Source organism: Leopardus geoffroyi, chromosome A1, assembly GCF_018350155.1.
Source record: "Leopardus geoffroyi isolate Oge1 chromosome A1, O.geoffroyi_Oge1_pat1.0, whole genome shotgun sequence".
Lineage (NCBI taxonomy): Eukaryota > Metazoa > Chordata > Mammalia > Carnivora > Felidae > Leopardus > Leopardus geoffroyi.
Window position 1 is genome coordinate 205,860,545 of NC_059326.1, and position 26,507 is coordinate 205,887,051.

The following is a 26,507-nucleotide window of genomic DNA, read 5'->3' on the forward strand; positions in this document are numbered from 1 at the left end:
ACATTTATATTGCAGTTTTACCCATGGCTAGTCTCACAGCTGCCAAAACTTTAGAGTTACTCTGGAGATATTTTTTCAACTGGCAGCTGAATTTAAAATAGTTTTCTTTAAGGTTGTTTTTATATGCAACTCTAATAAAAGAGCTTGACCTTCCCAAATGTTTTTTTGTTTTTTTTTTTTGACTCTGTGGTGACTGTGCCTAATGTAAGGATATTGGAGAAGGCAGACTTGAAATAGAAAAATAGTGAAAAGAGGGACTGTGGGCCAAGACGTGAAAGTGGGTCAGTGCAATGGAGAGGAGACAGGCAATGAGACAGGGACTGATAAGCACGGATGCTGGTTGTGACTCCTATAGGGGTTCAAGAGTCCATTTTTATTCATGTTAACATGAATCACAACAATAATATGACCATTTATTGAGCACTTACTTTGTGGCAGGCACTATACAAGGCTATTCATTATCTCATGTAATTCTCAAAACAATCCCGGGGGGGTACTATTATTATTCCTATTTTATTTTCATTTTGGTAAGATATATACCACATGAAATTTACCATTTAAAACATTTTAAGCGACATTAAGTACATTGACATTATTGTGCAACTACCACCAACATCCATCTCCAGGACTTTTTCAACATCCTGAACGAAAACTTTGTACCATCGAACAGTAACTCCCCCATCCCCCTCTCCCCGATTATTCCTGTTTTGAAGATGAGGCAGCTAAGGCTTCAAGAAAATAACAAGTATTTCCCAAGGGCACAGAACTGATTTGTGTCCTTAGTTTTAGAGTCTAGAATTTATGTGTCTTGAAGAGTTTAGTTTCAAGTGAATATGGATTTCCAGGCAGAATTGCCGGTCTGTGCCTTCAGTTATCCGTTGAAGTAAGAAGGATTATGCTAAGAATACAAGTCTGAGTTCTGGAATACCAAAGGCCCTTTAGAACAGTTAGCATTCTACTCTGGCCGAAGAGTTTGCTACTCTCTAGTCTCTCTTACTCATGACCAAGACCTTGGGCCTCTATGAAATGTCTCCATCCTGCCAAGGAATAAGGACTTTTGAGGATAACCAGGAAGCTTTCTTGAGTCACCTTTCAGGCTAGAATGGCCAGCTACAGAAGAATCTAGTAAAGTATATCATTTAACCCCAAACTGTGAACTCTCCCAGAAATTAGTAATTTATTGAAAAATAGCTTGACCAACCCCTTTTTTGGGGCACACTTAACTGAGAAATTTTTTTAAACACTGAGAAACAGTACTACTTTTCCTTGTGATTTTATTTGCTTCTTTTGCTTTTTATGCCTTTCTTTTTCCTGCCTCTTAACCTCTTCTGTAAAGTCAAGCTTACTCACAAACTATACATACATCTGTTGGCAGTGCACTTTAATATGTTGCTTGGATACAGATGTTTGGAACTATAGGAGCAAAATTTATACCTGATTCTGTTACTAAGGAAACCAGGGCAACTTAGAAATTTTCCTTTGGGAATCATGGCCATAAACTGGAAAGACATCTATTAAGACTTTTGGAAGAAGAAAGATAGGTAAGACATGGTTTAATTGTATTTCTACACTGGCAAGTTAATATTTATGAGCTTCTGTAGCCTTTTTCTGCCTGTGGTATAAATATTGCTACATGAATCTTTTTCAGTAAGTTTGATCACATTATATGTGGGGGTGGCCAGGGTATTTAAATATAAACACAAATCACACTTGTAAAACATTTCCTAAACCAGACTATAAATAAAAGCATTCGTGCTTTAAGGGACAACAGTTACAGGATTTTAATTCTATAAGCTTTTCCTTCACAATCAGAGCATGGGATTTGCAGGAGAAATTCTTTGCTTATGTCAGCCCTACTGGCAAATCATCTCCAGGAGAAACAAACAAGAAGTTAATTTGCAGAATCTGTTTTGCTTCTCCAACTACAAGGAAACATTACACCTGTCTGAGATTTCCTTCCATCCAAACCCTGGCTGGGTTTCTTAATATTAGTGAGGCTGGCACTGCGAGAGGTTAAGTTTAGTACAGCAAGAGAAACTCTGCCTGCCCAGGCTAGCTGATAGAGCCTTTTAACGTGTATATGTAATCTTGTGCTGAAACAGAGCTCTTCATGAAAGCGAGAATGTTCTCTTCCAGACGGTGTCTTTGACAAAGCTCGGTGTTCTTGTTAGAGCTCTAGTCATCTTCTAAAAACTGCTGCAGCCCAACTGTAGGAAGTACCTTGTCTCTGAACACAGAGCCCAAACAGTGCTAAAAAGGGAAATGGAACATATGGTAATAAACTCTCTGAAGCTTGGATGCCGGGTTGTAATCAGCAACCAGGGTGAGAGAGGCATTGGCAAACATGAACTCTGCCCCTAGGGCCTCATTAACAAGGCCAACTGTGCCGCAGTGGAGGAAAACAGTATCACATACTTGAGGGAGATCACAGCCTGTCAGGGCAAATCCTAGATTTCCCTTTGGCTGGAGGGAACATTAACTGGAAGCAGAGGAAGCTTCCGCAAGAAGCTGGAAGAAAACCATGGCCCCCTTTGCCATACGTGTCTCTGCTTATTCAGAAATAATGATGATGAGCTTTTCAAAGTTTATTTCTGTCAAATGATGTATGCAGAGCACTGGAGGTAAAGGATCAGATTTGCTCTTTGGCTACCCCTAGCTCTGGCATCATGGAGGTGGGAAGTCATTCTTTGCCTCACCTTTCCCATAAGTGTAATGAGGAGGGCTGTCTGGCCTGAGTATTCTCTAGGATCCTCCTATATTCTGCTAAGATCCTCCATGCAACAGACATTTTTCCTCAAGGATGAGAGCAGTAGTGGGTGATTTTATGGGCACTGCCAACCAAGACCATGTGTCTATATTTCCTTTTGACTTCAAAAGGTATCTTTATGGGCAAGTATTTCTGAGGCACACATGTATCTCTGTATACTGTGTACATTGCACCAACTTCTATTCTCTTCCTTTCTCTTCCTCTTCATCTTCTAACTTATTCTTGCTAATGATAAATTTCCAAAATTCTTGGTACTATGTGCTAAAGATACACATCAAAATGAGAAAAAAGTTTCAAGCTGGGTAATATCCCTATCAACTGATTTAGTCCCAGTGGCCTCTGGATACCCATTCACAATCATATTATCTATTTGTATGCAGGGTTTTTTTTTTCTTTTGCATTTTACTGTGCAGTTCATAACTGCTTCTTACCTCTTTCTACTCAAATGCACTTTATTTAGCAGCTTTCCTTTGAAAATAATAATATTATTCAGTCATCCCTTTTTTGTGCTTGTTATATTCTTTAAATACAACATCACAGGGGCGCCTGTGTGGCTCAGTCGGTTAAGCGGCCGACTTCGGCTCAGGTCACGATCTCGCGGTCCGTGAGTTCGAGCCCCGCGTCAGGCTCTGTGCTGATAGCTCGGAGCCTGGAGCCTGTTTCAGATTCTGTGTCTTCCTCTCTCTGACCCTCCCCCGTTCATGCTCTGTCTCTCTCTGTCTCAAAAATAAATAAATGTTAAAAAAAATTAAAAAAAATAAATATAACATCACAATTAATCATTAAAACAAGTCTTTGGTATGAGTGTTATTATCTTCATTTTATAGATGAGGAGGCAGAAGCTCCTAAAAGCTCTAAGTCACAGAGGGAGTAACAGTCTTGATTCGTAGGCAGCTCCCTGACTTCAAGATATGCGGCCATTTAATTATATCAGGCTACCTTTCAGAGTAACCATTCTCTAGGGCGTCCATAGCACTGGTGATCACATGCCTCATTCTGCCAGGAAATGGGGCTAGAAGTATATGTGTGTGGGTATGTGAGGGGGAGCTGAAATTCAGGCACTTACCCCAGATTTCCCTCCATCCTTTCACTGTTTCTCTTCTAGGTTGGTGATCTAAGATATTTAGAAATATTTGTAAATATTAAATATTTAGAAATGTTTTTAAGATATCAAGAAGACTTGATTGTAATTTACCTGGAGCAAGAGGACATCTGAAGCTCTTTCCAGAGCTATATGTTGATGCTCTAAGTGTGGCACATAGTGTAGGTATTTGCAGCCATATGGTTACAGTGAAGTATGGAGTAGGGTATGAGAAAGTGGTTGAGAAGTCAAGAGAGACTTGTATTCTACCCTTATTTCCAAGAGTAACGAAATGTAAGACTTTGAACAAGTCACTAACCAATTTGCCTTCCTATTCCTCCTCTGTAAAATGATTAGTGAACTTTTTATATGGCTGCTTTAAAGGAAAATTAAAAACCTTCTATAATCTGTGGCATAGAGAAGCTAACTAGATCTGTATAACATTTATATTTCTTAAAGTCACTTAAACCTTTGTAGCATCTCTTAACAGCCCAGATGTCTTCTAGAAGATGGGTGTATCCACACCAAATGACTTTTCTGTGGGACTGGTAATTGAATGGAGAGAAAGGGGACAGAGCCCATGGTTGAAAATACTTCCAGACCCCAACTTTGGAGCTCAAGGTCATGATGCCTTTCTATCAAATATCTTAGATCATGAACCTAGAGGAGAAACAGTGAAAGGATGGAGGGAAATCTGGGGTAAGTGCCTGAATTTCAGCTCCACCTCACATACCCACACACATATACTTCTAGCTCCATTTCTTGGCAGAATGACGCATGTGATTGCCAGTGCTATTGATGCCTTGGAGAATGGTTGCTCTTGTTGGAGAGCATGTGTTGGGAAGTGCATCTCCTCTTATTGAGAGAGATGCTCCCCAGGCAGAGCTGGAGAGACTACCCTACACTCTTCTAAACTGGGACATGTCCCACATAGGGCCTATTGTTGGTGCTTTGTGGATCCTTCCCTCCCAGAGCCCATGATAGTACTCTTCTTTGGAAGGGATAAAGAGGATCCTCCTGCCACTACCTATTAAAGAGCCATGCTTCCTTCCTCCTCCATGAATAGCGTTAATCTGCTTCTCTCTCCTGTCTGGATCATCTCTCTCATCTGTGGGGTCCTATACTAATAACAAAGCAAGATCTTTTATGTTAGGTCTCCCACCTTTTGGAAATGCTTGCAATGTATAGTTCTAAAAACTGCCAAACTTTATAATAAATGCCTATGTATCGAAAAGATGTATGCACTCTGAAGTTGCATCTTGAGAAAACACAAATTCCTCCATTTTTCCTCTGGATATTTTTCCAAACAAACTACTTAGTCTTTTGTTCAGTCTTCTGCTCATGCTACAACAGCAGCACCTGCCCAAGTGAGATGTGGAGCAGGCAAGGTTTATTCTCACATGTACAGACTCATATAGTCAACTATCTATTGGACATCTCCATACATTTCAGATGTACCTAAAAAAACACTGGAACTTAGCATGTTTGTTGAGCTCTTGATTTTCCCTCCAGCACCAGCTATTTTCATATTCTACATATCTACATTATTGACAACTGTCTTCTTTTAGTTACTGTAGCAAAAAATCTTGTGTCATCCTTGACTCCTCTCTCTCTTTCACACCCCATGACCAATCTGTCAGCAAATTTTGTTAGCTCTACCTTCAAAAAATATCCAGAAACTAACGACTTCTTACCATCTCCACTGCCAATCCATCATCATCTCTCACCAGGATTATTTCAAAAGCCTTATAAGCTGAATCCCTGCTTCCATTCTCTTCCACTATATATTTTTAACAGTGGCCGGAAAGGTTCTGTTAAGATAGAAGCCAGATCATGTTATCTTCTGATCAAAATCTTCCAAGGGTATCCGACATTACTTGGAATAAAACCCAAAGTCTGCATATGATCTGGCACCTTTATAACTTCTCAGAACTCATCTCCTACCACTTTGCCCCTTGTTCATCTGCTCCAGCCATTCTGACCTCCTTGCTTTTCTTTGAACACGTCTGGTATATTCCACAGAGTCTTTGCATATGCTCTTGTGCGACCATCCACAGGCTGGCTCCCTCGTCTTCAGATCTTTATGCAAATACTTCCTTTCATTGAGACTTATTTTGGCTACTCTATTTAAATGCATCTGACCCCTATTCCCCACCTACACACATGTCATAATGAATTTTCCTCCTTCATTTTTCTGATAGCATCTGGTTTGGGTTGAATTGTGTCTCCAAACACATCTATTGAAAATCCTAACCCCCTGTGCCTGTGAATATGACCTTATTTGGAACTAGTGTCTTTGTCCATTTAATCAAGTTAAGATGAGGTCATGAGGGTAGGCTGTAAGCCAGTATGACTTATGCCTTTATGAAAAGAGGAAAACATCATAGAAAGACAGAGACACACAGGGAGAATGAGAAGTGACAACAGAGGCAGGGATTGGAGCAATGCAGTTGCAAGCTAAGGAAAGCCAAGTATTGATGTTCACCACCAGAAACTAGGAAGAGGCAGGAAGGGAATCTACTCAGAGTTCTAGAGGGAGCATGGTCTCACTAACACCTTGATTTCAGACTGCTAGCCTCCAGATTATGAGAGAATGAACTTTTGTTGTTTTAAGCCAGCTAGCTGTAGTACATTATTATGGAAGCTTTGGCAAACTAATACAGTATGTATCACACCTTCTGATATACTACATATTTTACATGTTTGTTGTATTTATCGTCTATCTCCCCAACATGGTAGAGTAAACTCCAAGGAGGACACACCATTTCTGGCTCCCTAGTCCATACTGCTCTGATCTCTGCTGGGTTCCACTCGATTCGACTTCTGCCTAGGGTTAATTGATCCTAATGCTTCTGGATGAACCTGCAGAGAAATTTCTTGAAGATATGAACCGAACTCAAAGAAAGAAGTGGAAAGTCTACCTTCTAAGGATAGTGGAAGAATAATTTGGAATTGTATAAAATTTGGAGATAACAGACTACAGTGCTGTAAAGGAAGTCTTCCATTTGGACTTCCAGATAATACTGCCCATGTGCCCAGACCACATAGTGTAAAGGGTTAGGTAAGTGCCTGTGTATTAGATGAAGAAAATCATGATGGATTGGTTGGACACAGAAGGATATATACCACAGAGAATTCCTGATAGCTCTGAAGATATCTTGTCAGAAATTTACGTGTTTTTAATTTTTCCTCGGTGTTGGTTTTAATAGCTTTTAATTTTTTTTTTTTCACAGCACTGAAAGTGTCTCAATAACACTATGCCTCAAAGGAAATGTATTGTCTTTGTAACACAATATTATACGCATTATTGAATTCTGAAGCTAAACATGCTAGAAGAGCAATGCAAAATGAACAAAGCATTCTCTAGAATGCTTCAAATAACACCAAAAAGATATGTTGTCCATCTGTCACCCAGAAGATGCACTATACCTTATTTCTGGTCTGTAAATATAAATAGAAAATTATTAAGGAGAGAGAAAAATTTTAAAAAATCTGAAAAATAAAATGAGGATTCTTAGGGCAATATAATGCAAAGTTTGGGGAATAAGACTATGGAATTAGAGCTGGGTTTGAATTCTGGTTCCAAGACTCAGTAGCTGTGGAGTTACATGATAATAATAATAATATTATGTTAGTGACAACTAGTACATGCTTAAAGTGTTGTTGTAAGTTAAAGTGGGTTGTAAATTAAATACACATGAAAAATACTTAGCTTCATCCTAAGTGGCACCTGTTATTGCTATGTCTTCCAATGCAATTGCTATCTATAGGTGAGATTTATTTGAATCTCTTGTGAAAGAACATTGAGAGAGAGACTCAGTTCGCTACTGTAGAGCCGCTCAGAATCTCCTTTCAGGCTATGATCTGAATGTGCTTGTTGACAATGACTATTATTGGGATAAAGGAATCATGTACAGTCTTCCTGATTAACTACTGTATCATTTCCCATCATTGTCCTTTTCATCTTATTTGATATAAATATGTAATCTCATGATCCTTTCACTTATATCTCTCCTTTGATGGGGAGATTTTCAAAGTGCTTTTTCAGAAATTCATTAATTAGGCAAGTCTACCCATTTTTCTAGAGCCTATTACTGAGATACTTGAAGAATTTTGGGGACTAGGAAATTCCCCCTAATTTTCTAGAGGAGATGGAGAGACAGTCTCACAAATTTCAGAGTATATCATGTATAGGAGGAAAAGGGTTATTCTTGGAGTTAACCTTATTACTGTTTTCATATTAATGTTTATTTGCAAGTTCCCTTAAAAAGCTTTCACCATATGCATGAATTGACCACAGTCTATCATGACAATTAGACCCTCCTGGAAACTGTGCCTCCCTATTTTGATTATCTTCCTTTTTTAAAAAACATTTATTTATTTTTGAGAGAGAAAGAGAGAGAGGAAGACACAGAATTCAAAGCAGGTTCCAGGCTCCAAACTGTCAGTGCAGAGCCCGACACGGGGTTCAAGCTCACAAACAGATTGTGACCTGAGCTGAAGTCTGATGCTCAACCAACTGAACCACCCAGGCTTCCCTGATTATCTCCTCTTTAAGGCCTGGCATCATGGACTCTGATTTCCCAGCAACACCTTCACCTCTCTGATTTCATATCATGGCAAATGTCTAATTGGGGGTTCAATTTTCCCCTTAACTAGGTGTAGCTGGTTGTTAGATAACTGTGAACTTAAAAATACTCAGCTAGGGCCACCTGGGTTGCTTAGTCAGTTAAGCATCTGACTTTGGCTCAGGGCATGATCTCGGGGTTCATGAGTTTGAGTTCTACACTGACAGTGCAGAGCCTACTTGGAATTCTCTCTCTCTCTCTCTCTCTCTCTCTCTCTCTGCTCCTCCCCCACTTGTATTTTCTCTCTCTTTCTCTCTCAAAATAAATAAACTTAAAAAAAGACCCAGCAAAAAACTACTAGGCTAAAGGAAACCACCAGGTTGCAGATGATCCAGGAACTTCATTGAACCTGAGCTTTGGCTGGTAATCTGAGCAGAGAGCTTGGCTGTCAACGAATGAAGCATGTTTTAATTAGGAAGCTTTATTACATCATTACAGGGAGTAAAGAGAGTGTGGTTTGAGAGATTGCAGGCTAGATGCTTAAGGAGGCTCTCCTGCCATGAGACTCTTGTCAGAATCTGACCTTTGGCATTCTGTAAGATGATAAGAAAGAAAAAGTGCTATCTTCCTTGGTTTGTACGGTGGTTAAGAAAATAACCAAATTTTTTGAAATTGCAGTAAAAGTGCCCTTCTTCAGAATTATTTTGGAAAAAGAGTGTGAGATCATCGCTGTGCCCTCTTCAAGAAATCCACACCCTAAGATTGCATGCTTCTCGCTTTGCTTGGGTATCTCTACTCAAATGCCTCCTCCTCTATCTTTGTGGAACACATTTTAACCTTCTCATTATAATTTATATTTGTAGGGTTATTATTTATTGTCGCCTCTACTGGAACATGAAGTTTATGATGGCACAGACTTGAGATGGTCATCACTCCGTTGCCAGTAAATAATCATTAAATGAAAATTGAAAGATTTGAAGGAGGGCCTGGGTGGCTCAGTCAGTCATCCAACTTTGGCTCAGGTCATGATCTCACGGTTCGTGAGCTCCAGCCCCGTATCGGGCTCTGCACTGTCAGTGCAGGGCCTGTTTGGAATTCTCTTTCTGCCCCTCCCCCCACTCATGCTTTCTCTCTCTCAAAATAAATAAACAAAAAAAAAAAAAAAAGGAAAAGACTTGAAGGAGGTGGTGGAGAGATGTTAGACGCATGGTGTACGATAATCAAATGGACACAACTAGCTGGTCTGGGGGCTATCAGGCCTAGTTTGAAAAAGAAGTTTTATGAAAACCTGACTAGTCTTGTAAGAGCATAGTTTCTGTCACTGTGGTAATAAGAAGCAGGAAGAATTATAATATACAAATAATCCTAAGAAACTCTTAAATTTTAGCCAATAGCTTAACCTCTCTGCCAAAATAACCTGCCTCCTATTTTCTGCATTGTTTTTCATTATCCCAGTCAGAAGAGGGAAGAGTTCAGCTAAGGAAAACATCAGAGAGTAAGGGAAGGCTGGCTACTGGATGTGTTGGGGCTGGTAGGGACTTGGTGTGAAAGGTAAGTGTTGAGGCTTTCTGTCTCAGGTGGCTGATGACAATAGCCTGATACATCGGATTTACTCTCCTGTTCTCCATGGCTCCTTCCTTCCTTCCTCACTGCTAAACCTTATTTGAACCTTCCTCCTTTGCTTTCCTTTCTTATTAGTATCTTTCTTTCCATCCTGCCTTCATGACTGGGCAGCAGATGACTCAGGCTCCCTCTGGGAGAAGTCAGAGTATGAGGTTTGGAGCTAAAGGACAGGGACACCAAAATAGTATCTGTTCTTTTAGTTATTGGCTGAGCTGGCCAGACTCTGTGGTTGGGGGTTTGGGTATAAATCATTCGTTTTTCCAGTTTGACTTTTGCCCAGGGAGTGGTAAGAATGGAATAAATCTTAAATGCATTTTTAAAAAGTATACTTATGCTCTTCTCTGTGTGTCTGCTTTGAATAAGTTTATTGTCTACTGTTAACTTTAGTGAAAAATATGAGACGATGATGGCAATTAGGAGGGCTATCATTTCTGAACACGAATGTTTCAGTCCTTGTACTAAGCGCTATATTTGCATGATTTATTTTTTAATAGTTTTAACAATAAAGGTGGGTATTAGTATCAGCTCCATTTTACAGCGAAGGAAATTCAAATTTAGGTTTAGGAACTTGCTCAAACTCGAGCTAATAAAAAACAAAGTTTGCGGTTCAACCTAGGCAATACACCACATTAGTAGAATGAAGTATAAAACACATGATTATTTCAGTTGATGCAGAAAAAGCTTTTGAAAACTTCAACAACCTTTCATGATAGAAACAATCATTAAACTAGGGATAGAGGGAAACTATTTGAAAATGTTGGCAAGGATGTGGAGAAATTGGAACTCTTGTAAATGATTGGTAGGGATGGAAAACGGTGGAAAAGGGTGGAAAATGGTATGGAAACTATGGAAAACAGTATGTCAGTTCCTCCAAAAATTATAAATAGAATTAACATATGATCCAGCATTCTCAATTCTGGGTATATATCCAAAAGAATTGAAAGCAGTGTCCTGAGGACATGTTTGCATACCCAAGGTTATAGTGACACTATTCACAATAGACAAGAGGTAAGAAGCAACCCAAATGCCCATTGATGGATGAATGGATTCACAAAATGTGGTGCATATATACAGTGTAATATTATTCTACCTTAAAAAGGTAGGAAGTTCTGACACATGGTACACCATGAATGAAACGTAAGGACCTTATGCTAAAGTGAACATAAGCTAGTCACAAAAGGACAAACGCTATAGGATTCCACTTATGTGAGTTACCCATATTAGCCAAATTAAAAAAGATGAAGTAAAGTGGTGGACAGGGGCTGGGAAAAGAGAGAATGGTGAGTTAATGAAGGAACAAACAGTTTAGGAAGACGAAAAAAGTTCTACAGATGGATTGATCACGATTGTTGTACAATGTGAATGCATTTAATGCCACAGAACATGCATTTAAAATGGTTCAAATATTAAGGTTTAAGTTATGTATATCTTGTGACAATTAAAAAAATAAAGTTAGGACTTATACTTGAAATTTGTTAAAAAATGCTTTGAGAACCCCGTGCTCGGAGCACTTGGCAGAATTACAAAGTAACAGCTCTTCAATTGAGCCCACAGATTCTGAGTGTCTTCTGTGTTTTGGTCCAAGATGCCTGGCCAATGTGATACAGAAACCAGTATTAAAAAATGGGTAAGACTTCCATTTCACAGTCAAAATGCCTAATTTCAAGTCCCACAGTTCATGCATGAGATTGCATTGTCTGTTAATTGGGTACCATCCTTCTGATGCCCTGATATGAGTGGTAATTTCAGAAACTTCTGAGGCACGTATCAGTTGCACTGCTTGTTTGGACATAGCTCAGGTGTGGCCTGTACCAAACTTTATGAATGAGGTTTTGAGGCAAGAGCTATTCTTTCACACCTCATGTCCTTACTTTTAGAAAATATTTTGTGAACAAATTCAGTAGACAATGGAGTGGACGTAGATTTGGTATGGTCTAGCCTTTTGAAGTCTAGACTTAGCAATATGTGAGACTTTTCAGTGGGCTATTGTAAAAGAGGTTGTTGTTTTTTTTTTTCTTTTCCAATGTGCTTAACAGAAACTAAGTATCTAAAACCAGCTTCAGCCTCTGCTTTAATGACTTCCAACCACCAACATGGAAAAGGGTATCCAGAAGAATTTTAGGAAAATTAAAACTTATTCAGTGCATGGAGGGGTCATACATGCAACTTCTAATTATGGCCTTCTATACTATTTGTTGGCTGTGTGACATCGAGCAAGTTAAGTAACCTTCCTGAGCCTCAGTTTCTTTATCTTAAAGTGGGCTTTGTAATAGTATCTACTGCACAGGGTGGTGGTGAGGATTAAATGAGATGATCCCAAATTGCCTTTCTATTTCTACCCTTGCTGTCTTAACACTATTTTAACACAGCACGAATAGTTACAGGCATACTTTTAAGTCAGACCATGTTGCATCTTTGCTCAGTACTAGAATGGCTTGCCATTTTGCTTAGAGGGAAAGCCAAAGTCTGCATAGTGGTCTGCAAGGTCAGATGTGATCTGGCCCCTCTAACCTCTCGGCTATCCACTTTTACTATTTTCTGCTCTCTTCCCATTAGCACGTGTGACCTTCAGCATCTAGGGATATTCCTGCCTAGAAGCTTTTCTGGAGGCTTATCCTTCTCTATGGAACATCCTTTACCCCCATTATGAACCTAGCTCATTCTTTACCTGCTTTAAAATTTTATTTCAGGTGCCTGGGTGGCTTCCTCAGTTGAGCGTCTGACCCTTGGTTTTTGGCTCAGGTCATGATTCCAGGGTCGTGGGATCAAGCCCTGCATCAGGCTCCACTTGCCACACTGAGCGTGGAGCCTGTTTAAGATTCGCTCTCCCTCTACCCCTTTCCCCCATGTGTGCTCTAAATCTCTTTCTCACTCTCTGTCTCTCTCTTGCTCGCTCTCTCTCTCTCATATAAAAAAAACAAACCAAACCAAAAACTTTATTTCACATCACCTTTCAGTGAGGCCCACCCTAACGACCCTGGCCAAATAGAATACTCCCTCTCCAGCATTATCTATGCCCCTTAGGCTTTGATGATCTTTCATTGGCACTTATCTTCTAATACACTAAGCAATAAACTTACAGATTGCATATTTGACTATAGGTACTACTAGAAGTTAAGACCATGAGGACAGGGATGTTGATCTGTTTTTTCATTACTGAATCCCCAGTGCCCAGAACAGTGCCTGGCATATGGTAAGCATTTAACAGTTTTGAATGAATGAATGATTCCATATAAAGCACTTAGCACTGCTACTGGTACATAGTAAGTGCTTAACATATAGTAGCTATTTTAAGGACTGCAGGCTGCTTCAAATCTGAGACCAGATGTGGTGTTTCAGACTTCTGCTGTAATGAACATGAGGAAAGCAAATTTATCAAACACGTATATGGGAAAAGTCCTGTGATGCCAAGGTCCCGAGCATATTATTTCCCATTCCCTAATTGTAGAAAGTAGTTAACAAGGGGATGTTTTTCATGTCATATAATTTAAAACAATCAAGGGTCTCAACGAAGTATATTATTACTATCAGGCAATCCAATTCTTGGAAAAAAACTTAGATATTTTTGCATCAACCTCTTAAACAGCAACTTTGGTTAACTATATGATTTGGGGCAAGTCATTAACCTCAGTGTCTTATCTGTTAGTGTCAGGTGACTGGGGATTGGAATACAGTTCTGGGTGTGGTCTCTCCAGGACCGTCAATTGTACCATTCAGTATTTTCATGGGATGAGAGGTTGAAGGTCTTTATTCAGACCCATGTCCAACAGACTAAGGCTTAAGAAAATGAATATTAGGCCCTGGAAAATTGTGTCTACCAAGTCAACTTCTGTTTGAGTTAAACTTAGCCTAAGAAATTGGCTCTCTGTAAACTTGTTGCTATGGTTTTGAGCTTTGCTTTTTGTTAGTTCTCTCTCTATTTTTCCCCTTCTCTTCTGTCCTCTTCCTCTCTTTCTGCATTCTTCCTTCCTAAGGTGTAACCCCTGCTCTGTGTGGCTGCTCTGGTCTTTGGGGACTTTGATGTCTATTCCCAAGGTGAGGAAGTCCACATCTATATCTAGCTCTAAAGATTTTCCCTACACTCAATAAATTAATAAGAACATTATGAATAATTTTATGTAAAGAACTCTGGAAACTTACATGAAATAGGAAAGTTATCTAAAGTCACAACTTACCAAAACTGACACAAAATGGAATATCTGAATAAGGTCTATATCTGCCAAAGAAATTGGAACTGTAATCAAAATCCTTCCCATGAGGAAAACTCCAGGCCTAAACAGCCTCACTGGTTCATTCCTCCAAAAGTTCAGGAAATAATACTGTATTTACACAGATTCTTTCAGAAAATAGAGAATGCTTACAATTCATTTTGTGAGGTCAGTATAACCTTGAAACTGAAACATGATAAGGATATTATAGGGAAAAAATTACATCTTTTTATTTACCATGAACATAGATGCAAAATTTCTAAACACAATATTAGCAAATAGAATGCAATAAGATAGAAATAACATAATAGTTCACGGCCAGGTAAAGTTTATTTCAGGAATACAGTAATAGTTTAATGTATAAAAACCAATTAATATCATTTTAAAAATAACTTTAAAATAGAGAAAATCATATTATCATCTCAATAGATACAAAAAAGGCATGACCCCACTCATGACTAAAACAAAACAACTGTGAGAATATTAAGATGAGAACTCTCTTAATGTGACAAAAAGGAATCTAAAAACTCTACAGCTGACATCATTTCTAACGGTGTAATACTGAACTTTTTTCCCTTAAAGTTGGAAATGTCCACTGTCACCATGTTTATTCAACATACTTTTGAAGGTTCCAGTCAGAAGAAAAAGGAATTACAAAAATATTATACAATGAGAAGAATAAAGTTACCTCTATTACAAATGACATAATTATATAAGAAATTCAAAAGAAGTTATAAACTATTAGAATTAAGGTATTACCAAATTTGCTGGATGGAAAACCCATATGGAAAAAGTACTTATTTCTATATTTCAGCCAAAAATAAAACCATAAAATTAGAAAAGCAGTACCATTTAAAATAGCTAAAAACTATGTACCTCTGGGTTAAACTTAAGATTTATAAGATGTCTATAATTAAACTACAAGTGTTGGTGCTCCTGGGTGTCTCAGTTGATAAGCATCTGACTTCAGCTCAGGTCATGATCTCAGGTTCGTGAGCTCAAGCCCTTCTTCAGGGAAAACAACAACAACAACAACAACAACAACCAAAAAACAAAAAACCCCCACAAAAACCATGAGCCCTGCTTTGGGTGAGCCCCACTTGTTTCTCTCTCCCTCTCCCTCTGCCCCTCCTGGGATTCTCTCTCTCTCTCTCTCTCTCTCTGCCCCTTGCTCACTTGCACCCCCTCGTTCTGTCTCAAAACAAAACAAACAAAAAAACCCCAAAAACCTTGTTGCTAAAAGAAAGAATACTTAAATGGGGGAGATGAATAAAGTTTGTGGATTGAGAGATTCAATATTTGTAAGATGTCATTTTCTCCAAATTGATCTATAAATTTGATCTGAGCCCAATCAAAACCTAGCAGGATTTGTGTAGAAATTGACAAGCTGATTCTAAAATTTATACAGAAATGAAAGTACCAATAAACCTTAGATAATATTGAACAAGAACAAAGCTGGAGGGCTTACAACACCAGACTTCCAGACTTAGTGTAAAGCTCCAGTAATTAAGACAGTGTGGTATTATGCAAGGAGAGACAAACAGACCAACTGGACAGAATTATGAGTCTAGAAATAGACTCACACATACAGAATTTCTTGATTTATTAAAAAGGTGCCACTGCAGTTCAGTGGGAGAACGTTGGCTTTTCATTAAATGGTGCTATAACATTATTCTTGTGAAAAAAATGAACCTTGCCTCCTATATTACAGCATACAGTAAAATTAATTTGAGAGGGAATATAGATCTCTATTTGCAAGATAGAAAAAAACGGAGCTTTGGGAAGAATACAGAAGATATCTTTATGACCTTAGGTAGGCATGACTTTCTTAAACATAAACATAAAGCATTAACCATAAAAAAAACCTCTGATAAACTGGGTTTCAACAAACTTATGACTATTAATTCATCAAAAGATATCAATCATTATGATAATGAAAAGACAAGCCATATACTGGAAGAAAATATTTGTCATTTATATGTCTGACAAAGGCCTGGTATCCTAAATATACAAAGAGTTCATGTAAAGTAATATGATATAAACAAACCATACATTTTTTTTAAATTTCAGGCATTTCATAAATATCCAAATACCAAGTAAACGTATCAGAATCTAATCTGTATTATTATTCATCAAGCAAACAGAAAGCAGAATCAGACCTATAAATACAGAGAACAAACTGATGGTTGCCAGAGGGGAAAGGGTGGGAGGATGGACAAAATGGGTTGATTTTGATCTCTGCCTTGATTCAGTGGTGGTTACACAGGAATGTACATATATGAAGACATCCAGCTGTATAGTCAAGATTTGTGTACTCTATGCACTTTACTAGATATGCATTATACTTCAAAGGCAAGCAAAATTAAAAATTAGATTTTAGTAAAAGTAAAAACCATTAGTTAAAAGAACATACACAAGAAAGAATATTTAATGGGAAAAAGACAGTGTCTTCAACAAATGGTGTTGGGAAAATTGGACAGCTGTATGCAAAAGAATGAAACTGGACTAATTTCTTATACCATACACAAAGATAAATTCAAATGGATTAAAGACCTAAGTGTGAGACATGAAATAATAAATCCTAGAGGTGAACATAAACTGTAACCTTTTTGACATTAACCATAGTCACTTCTTTCTAAATAAGTCTTCAGAGGCAAGGGAAACAAAAACAAAAGTAAACTATTGTGATTTCATAAAAATAAAAACTTTTGCACAGCAAAGGAAACAATCAATGAAACTAAAAAGGCAACCTATTGAATGGGAGAAGGTATTTGCAAATGACATGTCTGATAAAGGGTTAGTATCTAAAATATGTAAAGAACTTATAAAATTCAATATCCAAAACCCAAACAATCTAACTTAAAAATGGGCAGAAGACATGAAAAGACATTTTCCCAAAGAGGACATGCAGATGACCAACGGACACATGAAAAGATGCTCAACATCACTCATCATCAGGGAAATACAAACCAAAACTATAATGAGATATTACCTCACACTTGTCAGAATGGCTAAACTCAACAACACAAGAAACAACAGATGTTGGCGAGGATGTGGAGAAAGATAAACCCTTTTGCACTGTTGGTGGGAATGCAAACTGGTGCAGCCACTCTGGAAAGCAGTATGGAGATTCCTCAAAAAATTAGAACTACTCTACAATCCAGCAATTGAAACACTAGAATACAAAAATACTAATTCAAAGGCATGCATACACCCCAATGTTTATAGCAGTATTGTTTACAGTAGTCAAATTATGGAAACAGCCCAAGGGTCTATCGATTGATGATTGGATAAAGAAGATGTGGTATCCTTGGAATATTAGTCATAAATATTGAAATATGAGTCATAAATGAGAATGAAATCTTGCCATTTGCAATGACATGGATGGAGCTAGAGAGTATAATGCTAAGTGAAATAAGTCAGTCAGAGAAAGACAAATACCATATGATTTCACTCATATGTGGAATATAAAAAGAAACAAAGGGAAGAGAGAGAGAGAGAGAGAGAGGCAAACCAAGAAACAGATTCTTAACTATAGAGAACAAACTGATGGTTACCAGAGGGGAGGTGGGTGGGGAGATGGGTGAAATAGGTGATGGGGATTAAGGAGGGCACTTGCAATGAGCACTGGGTGTGGTATGGAAGTGTTGAATCACTATATTGTACACTTGAAATTAATATTACACTGTACGTTAACTGGAGTTTAAATAAAAACTTAAAAAAAAACCAGAATAAAATAAAAAAAGATAAGCCAACAGGTGGATGAACACAAATCCCAAATTCTCACGCCAATGAATGGGCAGAGCACCAGGTCACAGTTTCTTGGGGCAAAAGAACAGGCCATGTACATCGAGGTCTGTGCAGGATTTAGGCTTGGTAGATGTCCCCTAAGCCCCTGAGCAGCAGACTGTAAAGCTAACAGCCCTTCAGCTCCTGTGGGTAGCTCAGCTGATACCAAATAGGCATGAATATCTCAAAAAGAGAACTGAGCAGCTTCAGGCACCCAGCTGGACTCTGCAGTCTAGGAGCCTCTAGCAACTAGAAGGGAGCTTTTAGCAGTTAGCCTTTCCTTATCTCACCAGCAGATCCTGGAGGATGCCTCTGGCATGGACTGACTTAGGACCTTTGCCTTTGGTTCATTTTCCACAAAAAAAGAAGTCCCATTCTGTGCAAACCTTTCTGAGGATGAGTTTGTAGACATCGTCAATAAGACGACCACTTGGTAATCCATTTTAAGATATTGGAAAACTAGTTTTAATCCATTCTGATGGAAGATTTTATGCAAGAATTAAAACATTCTAAGTCTGGTTTTTTGATTTCATATCACATCAACAAACTTTGCTGTGGATGGAATTAGCAGCCAAAGAGCTCTGTCTAAATCATTGCTTTCTGTTGTCCTAAGCTTTCTCAGTGTTGGATGTTGGGTTAGATGCCAAGCTGGGCCAAGAACATCGTAAACTTCTTGTCTATTTAATGACTAAAATAATAGCCCTGTTTGATAATAGCCATCCCAGACTTATCCATCTCAAGCTATAAAGGGAGGCACATTAGTATTTGTGGTCACATATTGACCAGTTGAAACCTCATACGTGGCTTTCAAAAGCAAGTGAACAAATGGTTTTTTGGGATGAGGCACTGCAAAGAGCTATAGAGCATTGTAATTGGAAGCTCTTTATACAGCATACATTCATACTCACTGATATTATCTTACATTTATACGAGACTTCACAATTTCAACATGCTTCTCTATACATTCTTCCACTTGATTTTCATAAATTTCCATAAAATAGGTATCATATCCATTGGAGGTGCATTCAAAGTCACCAGTAAGTGAAGGAGGTATTCACATGACTTACTACATACATATCTATGGTTGGTGAGGCTGGACTTTCACAAGTGAAATCCTTTGCTTTTCAGCTTTCGAATTAGAAAGTTTGAACTAGCAAGTGGCCTTTCCCTCTTCTATCTCGTATTGGCCCCAAACCTTGCAATTCTTGACATGTATACAAGAGGTGCTCATCACACCATTCTATGAGGTAAGTCATACAAGGATCATGAACCTCATAGAGATCTTGTTATGTTTCTCCAATATGATGGACACCCATGATAAAAGTAGGAGCCTTGTAAAAAACCATAAGCAAAGCTCCACATTTTACTTTAGGTTTAGAGAGTGTCAGACAAACTTTTATTGAATCAATACAGAAAGAAAACAAAAGCATAGTTGCCCTCTGAAACACCTAAATGACATTATTTTTTTAAATAAAGTGTAAAATATAGGACTTAACTCTAGGAAGACAGTTTAAAAATTAAGTTCTCCGTGAGGTCATTCAGCAGCTGAAATGATTAATAGTAGATAAAACTCATGAACTATCATAATTTCCTATGCTGTGGGTATATTACTTTTCTCTCTGGTTTTATTAAGATATATATGAAGAAAATATAATTTATACCAGCAAAATTCCTCCTTGTTAGCTGTTCAGTTCTGCAGATTTTGGCTAACGCATACAGTTGTCATACCACTACCCAAATCAAGAAGCTAGGTTTAAAACCATGCCTGTCAGACCCACCAGCTCTTTTCACTATTCCAGGGTACACTATTCTTGGGATCTGGAGGTATAAAGCTAAGAAATACCCAATTTATGCAGACAGACCTAAGCAAGACTCTCTGCTAGGAAAGCGGTACCTGCTGAGGTGGTCTCCAGCTCCCTGGTTATAAAGAAATAGGTTGTTCTTTTTCTTTGACAACAAACCCATGTTCATCAATAATTTTTGACTTAGCCTAATGTAAGACTTTTATCCCTGTATGAATACTGCTCTGATTTTCTAGTAGAAATTTGATAGAGAATATATTTATAGACTCTGATGTACTTATCCAAATGGTTAATTCCACAATTCTATGATTACAGCTACAACTTGACCTTAAAGTATGTGATACCTAATTTTATCAATGGGCAAGCTATCCTGGACTGAAACCCCATAGAGGAAGAATGGATGAGTAATCAGACAAGTAAAAATTTGCTGCTTATAGCATCATCCAACTGTGTGTAGAGCAAGAATCGTTATATTTTAACATGCTGGGAACATTTGTCTTGATTGAGTGTTAGTCAATAAAAATTCGTGTTTAAAGGATCGCTGCTGTGGGGTCTGCTCTTGTTCCTGAAACTGCAGGGACACACTGAAAATTCGAAGAAAAGCATGCTACACAATACCTAATAAAGTGTTATAAAGTACTAAAATAGCACAGTCCCTTGTCCATTAAAAATGTAGTAAAATTTTCTGAAAATGAAATTTAATATTATGTGTTATTTTTTCTTTCTTGGAACCATAGGTTACTTAAATATTTCCATTAGCGCCAAAATAGAGTGATCCGATAAAAATGATGAAATGAAAGATTATGGTTTTCCACTGGGTATCAGAAGAAAAAAGATTGGGAGAATTATAATAAAAATAAAACTCAAAGGAATTCAAATGCATTCCATTTGCAATTAAAGCACACATTTAAGTCATAGGGTGATGTAGCCTTGGAAGAGGAGCTGTGCTAATTTATAGGTATTTAATTAACTCCACAGGGTAGAGTCCCCTGTTGTTACTTTGTGTATATAATATTTATATTGATAATTACAAAACTAATTTAAAATACTAAAAAAAGACCTAAGTGAATACAGTAAAGCCCACTCTTTCTCAATTTCCAAATGATCCATATCAGATTGTGAAAACTGACCCAATATATTTTTTTAAATTTTTTAATGTTTATTTATTTTTGAGAGAGAGACAGAGCATGAGCAGGGGAGGAGTAGAGAGAGAGGGAGACACAGGATCTGAAGCAGGCTCCAGGCTCTGAGCTGTCAGCACAGAGCCTGACGCGGGGTGTGAACCCACAAACTGCAAGATCGTGACCTGAGCCAAAGTTGGACACTTAACCGACTGAGCTGCCCAGGTGACCCAATATTTAGCAAGGTCTTTACTCGAAACTTTAGTCGTAGTGGAACAAGGATGAAGAGGGAAGAAAGGAAATGTAGAAGATTCCTTCCTTTTGTTTTCTTTGGATGGACGAATCTAAAGAGTGTCCTGTGTAAACCTAAATGTGAGACCTGAAACCATAAAAATCCTAGAAAAGGGCACAGGTTGTAATTTTCTCTGATATCAGCCATAGCAATATTTTTCTACATATGTCTCCTGAAGCAGGGGAAACAAACGAAAAAATGATCTATTGGGACTACATCAAAATAAAAAGCTTCTGTATAGCAAAGGAAACAATCAAAACTAAAAGACAACCTATTGAATGGGAGAAGATATTTGCAGATGACCTATCTGATAAGGGGTTAGTATCCAAAATATATAAAGAACTTCTACAACTCAACACCCCAAAAACAGATAATCCCATTTAAAAAATGGGCAGAAGACATCAACAGACATTCTCCAAAGAAGACATACAGATGGTTGATAGACATGAAAAGATGTTCATAATCACTTACCATCAGCAAAATGCAAATCAAAACTACAATGAGACATCACTTCACACCCGTCAGAATAAAATCAACACAAGAAACAACAGGTGTTGGCAAGGATGTAGAGAAAAAGGAACCCTCATGCACTGTTGATGGGAATGCAAACTAGTGCAGCTACTATGGAAAACAGTATGGAGGTTCCTTAAAAAATTAAAAATGTAATTACCATATGATCCAATAAATCCGCTACTAGGTATTTATACCCAAAGAATACAAAAAAACTAATTTGAAAAGATGAAAGCAGGGGCGCCTGGGTGGCTCAGTCGGTTGAGCATCCAATTTTGCCTCAGGTTGTGATCTCATGGCTTGTGAGTTCTAGCCCCACGTCGGGCTCTGGGCTGATAGCTCGGAGCCTGGAGCCTGTTTCGGAATCTGTGTCTCCCTCTCTGTACCCCTCCCCTGTTCACACTTTGTCTCTGTCTCTCTCAAAAATAAATAAATATTAAAAAAAATTGAAAAGATGAAAGCAGTCCTATGTTTATTGCAGCATTTTTTACAATAGTCACTATGGAAGCAACCCAAGTATCCATTGATAGATGAATGGTTAAAGAAAAAGTGGTATATATACACAACGGAATATTATTCAGCCATAAGAAAGAATAAAATCTTGCCATTTGCAACAACATGGATGGAGCTAGAGCTTACAATGCTAAGTGAAAGAAGTCAATCAGAGAAAGACAAATACCATATGATTTCACTCATGTGGAATTTAAGAAACAAAACAAATGATCAAAGAAACAAAGATGCAAATCAGAAAACAGACTCTTAGCTATAGAGAACAAACTGATGGTTACCAGAAGGGTGGTGAGTGGGGAGATGGATTAAATAGGTGATGGGGATTAAGAATTCCACTTATCACTACGAGCACTAAGCAATGTAAAGAATTGTTGAACCCTAATTTTGTAACCTGAAGCTAATGTAACACTGTATGTTAACTATAGTGGAATAAAAACAATAAGCAAACAAACTATGTCCTTTTTGCTTTGTACCGTCTTGGCTGAAAGTAACATAGGGCCAACAGAAAATGAAGTTTTGTTTAAAAGACAATTAGTTTTTATTCCATATAATTTTTTCACTTTGCTTGTATTTCTCCCATTCCCTTTAAGGTACTTTTTTTTCCTCCAAAGTCATCACATGACTGTTTTCTCCTTTCTGTTTAAAAAATGGTTCAATTCTTGAGTTTGCTGGAAGATCAGCCTACAGGGCTATAGACCTCAGGCAATTGTGGGCATGTCCATGCTCTCCCAACAGTGGGGGCAACATCACTGAGTTGAGTAGGCAGAAAAGTCCTGAAAAAAATCCATTAAACTCAAAACTCTTAGAGGAAGTAATGGAAATATAAAAAGAGGCATTAGTTGACAATATTTACTGAGCATGTAATGGACAGTGTTTACACAATTATCTCTAAGCTTCATCTTGCCTGCCCTTGGAGAGGAGTGTACAGTGTTATTTTCTAAATTGTCTTGAGTCAAAGCTCTGATTGATTCCAAACATATTAGAGAAATTGTTACTAGAATAAATATATTTTTAAAAGAATAAGACATTATTCGTTACTCAGAATGGTACACTTAGAATAAACATTAGATCTATTACAGTATAGCATCTTTAGATCTCCCTCTCCTCTGCTTCTGTCTTCCCATCTCCTTCCTGGACTCTGACCCTTCGGCCCTCATGCCTCCCTCTTCCAAGGACACTTAAAATTCCACTGAGCTCACCCCAATAACAGGATAATCTACCCATCTCAAGATCCCTGACATATGTACATCTGCAAATTTACTTTTGCCATGCAAGGTAATATATACACATGTTTCAAGGATTAGGATGCGGATAACTTTGGGGGAGTCATTATTCTGTCTATCACACATGCCAGTTGCTAGGATGTTTTTCCTTGATGACCATCCCAGGTTTCTACATCTCTGGTTTGAGATTAAACTATATTCTCTGCAAACCATATATCTACTTTAGTAGCTTGTTTTCTTTTAGGTTTTGCCAATAGGGGGCATTAAAGGATACTGCAAGGCAGGACGAGGAAGTGAATTAATTCTCTCTCTTTTTTTTTTAGCTCGATGCTCTTGATTGGCACTTTCCCAGAAAAGACCCTCCCTGGCAGGTGCAGATGGTGTAGATCCCAGCTTTTCCTCAAATTCTCAGCATGGCCACACTTCCAGAATCAGTCTCATTACCCTCAGACTATGCACACAAGCTGGGCAATGGACCTCTTCCGAAGTTTGAGTCTTCACTCATCAGAGCCACTGTTCCAAGCATCTGGCTTCTGAAAACCTCAAATTATTTTCTTTCTTTCTCCAATCCTAGAGATGACAGCAGCTTCTTGCAATAATTAGCATAGTGTTCATTTTTAGGCGTTTCAGTTCTCCAGCATCTGTTTAACTATTTCCCTACATTAAAATCTCTTGGTTGAAGTACCTGGTATACTTTTGTTTTCCTGATAAATTTGCACTATGGTCAGTTTTTTTTTTTTTTTGGTCAGTTTTTAAAATACCCCAACAAGTGGTTACAGAACTAAAGAGTGGTAATAGTCTTAGAAGAAATGGGTAGAAAGACCTCTGAGGGAAAAGAAGTGATCTCAAACCTGTCTGATGCAGTTGTTTTGCAAGAAACATTATGGTATAGAAATAAGAGCCTACCTTCCCACCAAAATCACTTCACAGGATCATAACATCAGATTTTTTTCTTAATGTGAAGCAACAAAAATCCCAAAGACAATTACTTTATTTTTGGGGTTTGTTAAATAGCAAAATCATTTAAAACAATACAACACAGAATTACTAGAATATCTCAATCCAGTTTAAACTATGCAAGAAACTGATTTAATGTGGCCAGATTTAATTCAATACTTAGATAATCTTTAATACCAGTAGTTCAATAGTCTTCTCAGTGAAGATCTTAATAACATTTCACACACATGTGTATGTGTGCCCATGTGTGTGTTATAAGAGAGATTTACCTTACATACTCTTACAGTCTTTTAGCTGCCAAAAGAAACTATGCATTTGAATTTCTACATGTGTGCTATAGTGAAACTACCCTCACAATTTATGACCTCGTTACATGTTTGAACATCCTTTAGATTACACTCTTGCCAGAGATAAATGCACTCAACATAAAATAATAATGTTTCAATCATGGAAATGTGATCTTAATCATGTTTAAACCTGCTTTTTAAACTCTGACATTAATTAGCAACCCAGAACTCCTTCTAAACCTCCATACCAGTCTTTGAAGAGGTTATTCATCAGATAAGAATGATGTTTGTCTAGGAGTGTACTTCTCTTAATGGACTTAATGTCATTATTTCTAAAATGTCTGGGTCCCCTTCTCCCTCATCTCCTGCTCAAGTTCAATGGCCTACATAGCTCTTTAAAGTCATTAAGACACTGGGAGGAGGTGATGTACTAGAAGTATACAAGAAGTGAAAACAACCAAGTACATGTATAATAAAAAGATGACACCTTAGGGGCTGGGTAGGAGGGGTTGGGGACATAGAGCAAGTCACACTGAAGGTTGGCGGGTATCTGAAGTTGGGCTACATGAACGATGGAGTTTAAAAGGGAAAAGTAATTTCTGAAAAGAAAAACTGGAGTGGCGTGTGTGTGTGCGCACACATGTGTTTAGGGTAGAATGTGAATAATATTTTCGTGTTCCAATCTGAGGTCTAGTGCTAGTGCTAAGGAACCCAGGGAATGTAATGGAGGTTCAGGTGCATGGATTTTCCCCCACTGATTACTAGTTGCTTCCTTGAGTTATTGTCCATCCTTCTGCTGCACCCTCCTCCCCCAAGCACAGAGCTCAGGGTTATCACAGAGCTTTCCCAAATCCTAAGATAGTCTTGTTTACTGAGAACTTAATGAGCTCTTAAATGAGATTAGTTATGTCATTGTCTAATATGTGACCTATCATAGAAATGACCTTAGCAGTCTTAATTATTGTGCAATATAAGAGATCCAGAATGTGAGCTAGGTAGAAAAGAGAGAAGAGGCTCTATGGGAAAATATTAATTTTGATTTGAAAATATAGATGTAAGGACAAGGACTGCTCTTGAAGTTTAGACTCTAGAGGAATAATACCAAACTTCAGGAAATCTTGACTGAAAGGAAGACCAAAAAGAAAATCAAGTGAAGGAAGAGCAAAACCCACCTATAAATTAATTTCGAGTTTATAAACCAAATTCATGATTCAAAACTATAGACAAAGTCTTAATTGACCCCCTTGGTGTATACCTAGCTTCCCATACACGCTTCTCCTGAATATCACAGGATAGTGAGCATGGGAAAAGCAGAATCATTAGCAAAACACACAGTGAAGGGTATAAGAAAGTGGTAGAAGGTTTGAGGCTATTTAGCACATCAGCAAAGAAAACTCGTGCAGTATGGCTACAGTGAGACAAATGAGAAATCAATTTGAGTGACTTATATATTTAATCGTTAGGACCTTTGCATTTTTCTGATGACTCCATGAAAATTCAAGTCTAGAGAGAGGACTTTGGGCACTAATGGGTTAATGCCTCTTCATACCCATGTGAGTTAATAACAGACTCATATACATACTGTGTTGTTTATCCTAGTGCCTACAGTATGTACTAACGACTCAGTAACTATACCTACTATTTTATGTGTGCCTGCCTTCTTCCCTGGTAGTGATTTTCAGATAATACATGGTAGGGAGTCTGGATCACTGAGAGAAATATGGCTGATTAATTTTTCTTTTAATTATTGTGTTAGATGAGGGTATATT

At 38.0% G+C, this 26,507-nt stretch overlaps 2 long non-coding RNA genes across 5 annotated transcripts; one reads left to right on the forward strand and one right to left on the reverse strand.

Annotated features, from left to right (window-relative positions):
* Positions 1–723: 723 nt before the first annotated feature.
* LOC123577234 lies at positions 724–24,175 on the forward strand. Of its 4 annotated transcripts, XR_006701783.1 has the most exons (7): positions 724–1,541; positions 1,813–2,012; positions 6,588–6,909; positions 9,872–9,967; positions 13,141–13,232; positions 19,165–19,283; positions 23,818–24,175. It is a non-coding gene; the product is annotated as an uncharacterized LOC123577234 (long non-coding RNA). The 4 variants fall into 4 exon arrangements; XR_006701781.1 differs by lacking the exons at positions 724–1,541; positions 1,813–2,012 and having other exon boundaries at positions 5,739–6,909; XR_006701784.1 differs by lacking the exons at positions 724–1,541; positions 1,813–2,012; positions 9,872–9,967 and having other exon boundaries at positions 5,739–6,909.
* On the reverse strand, positions 3,567–5,741 carry LOC123577240. The gene is made up of 2 exons (XR_006701786.1): positions 5,543–5,741; positions 3,567–3,881 (listed from the first exon to the last, which is right to left on the reverse strand). It is a non-coding gene; the product is annotated as an uncharacterized LOC123577240 (long non-coding RNA).
* Positions 24,176–26,507: the final 2,332 nt, after the last annotated feature.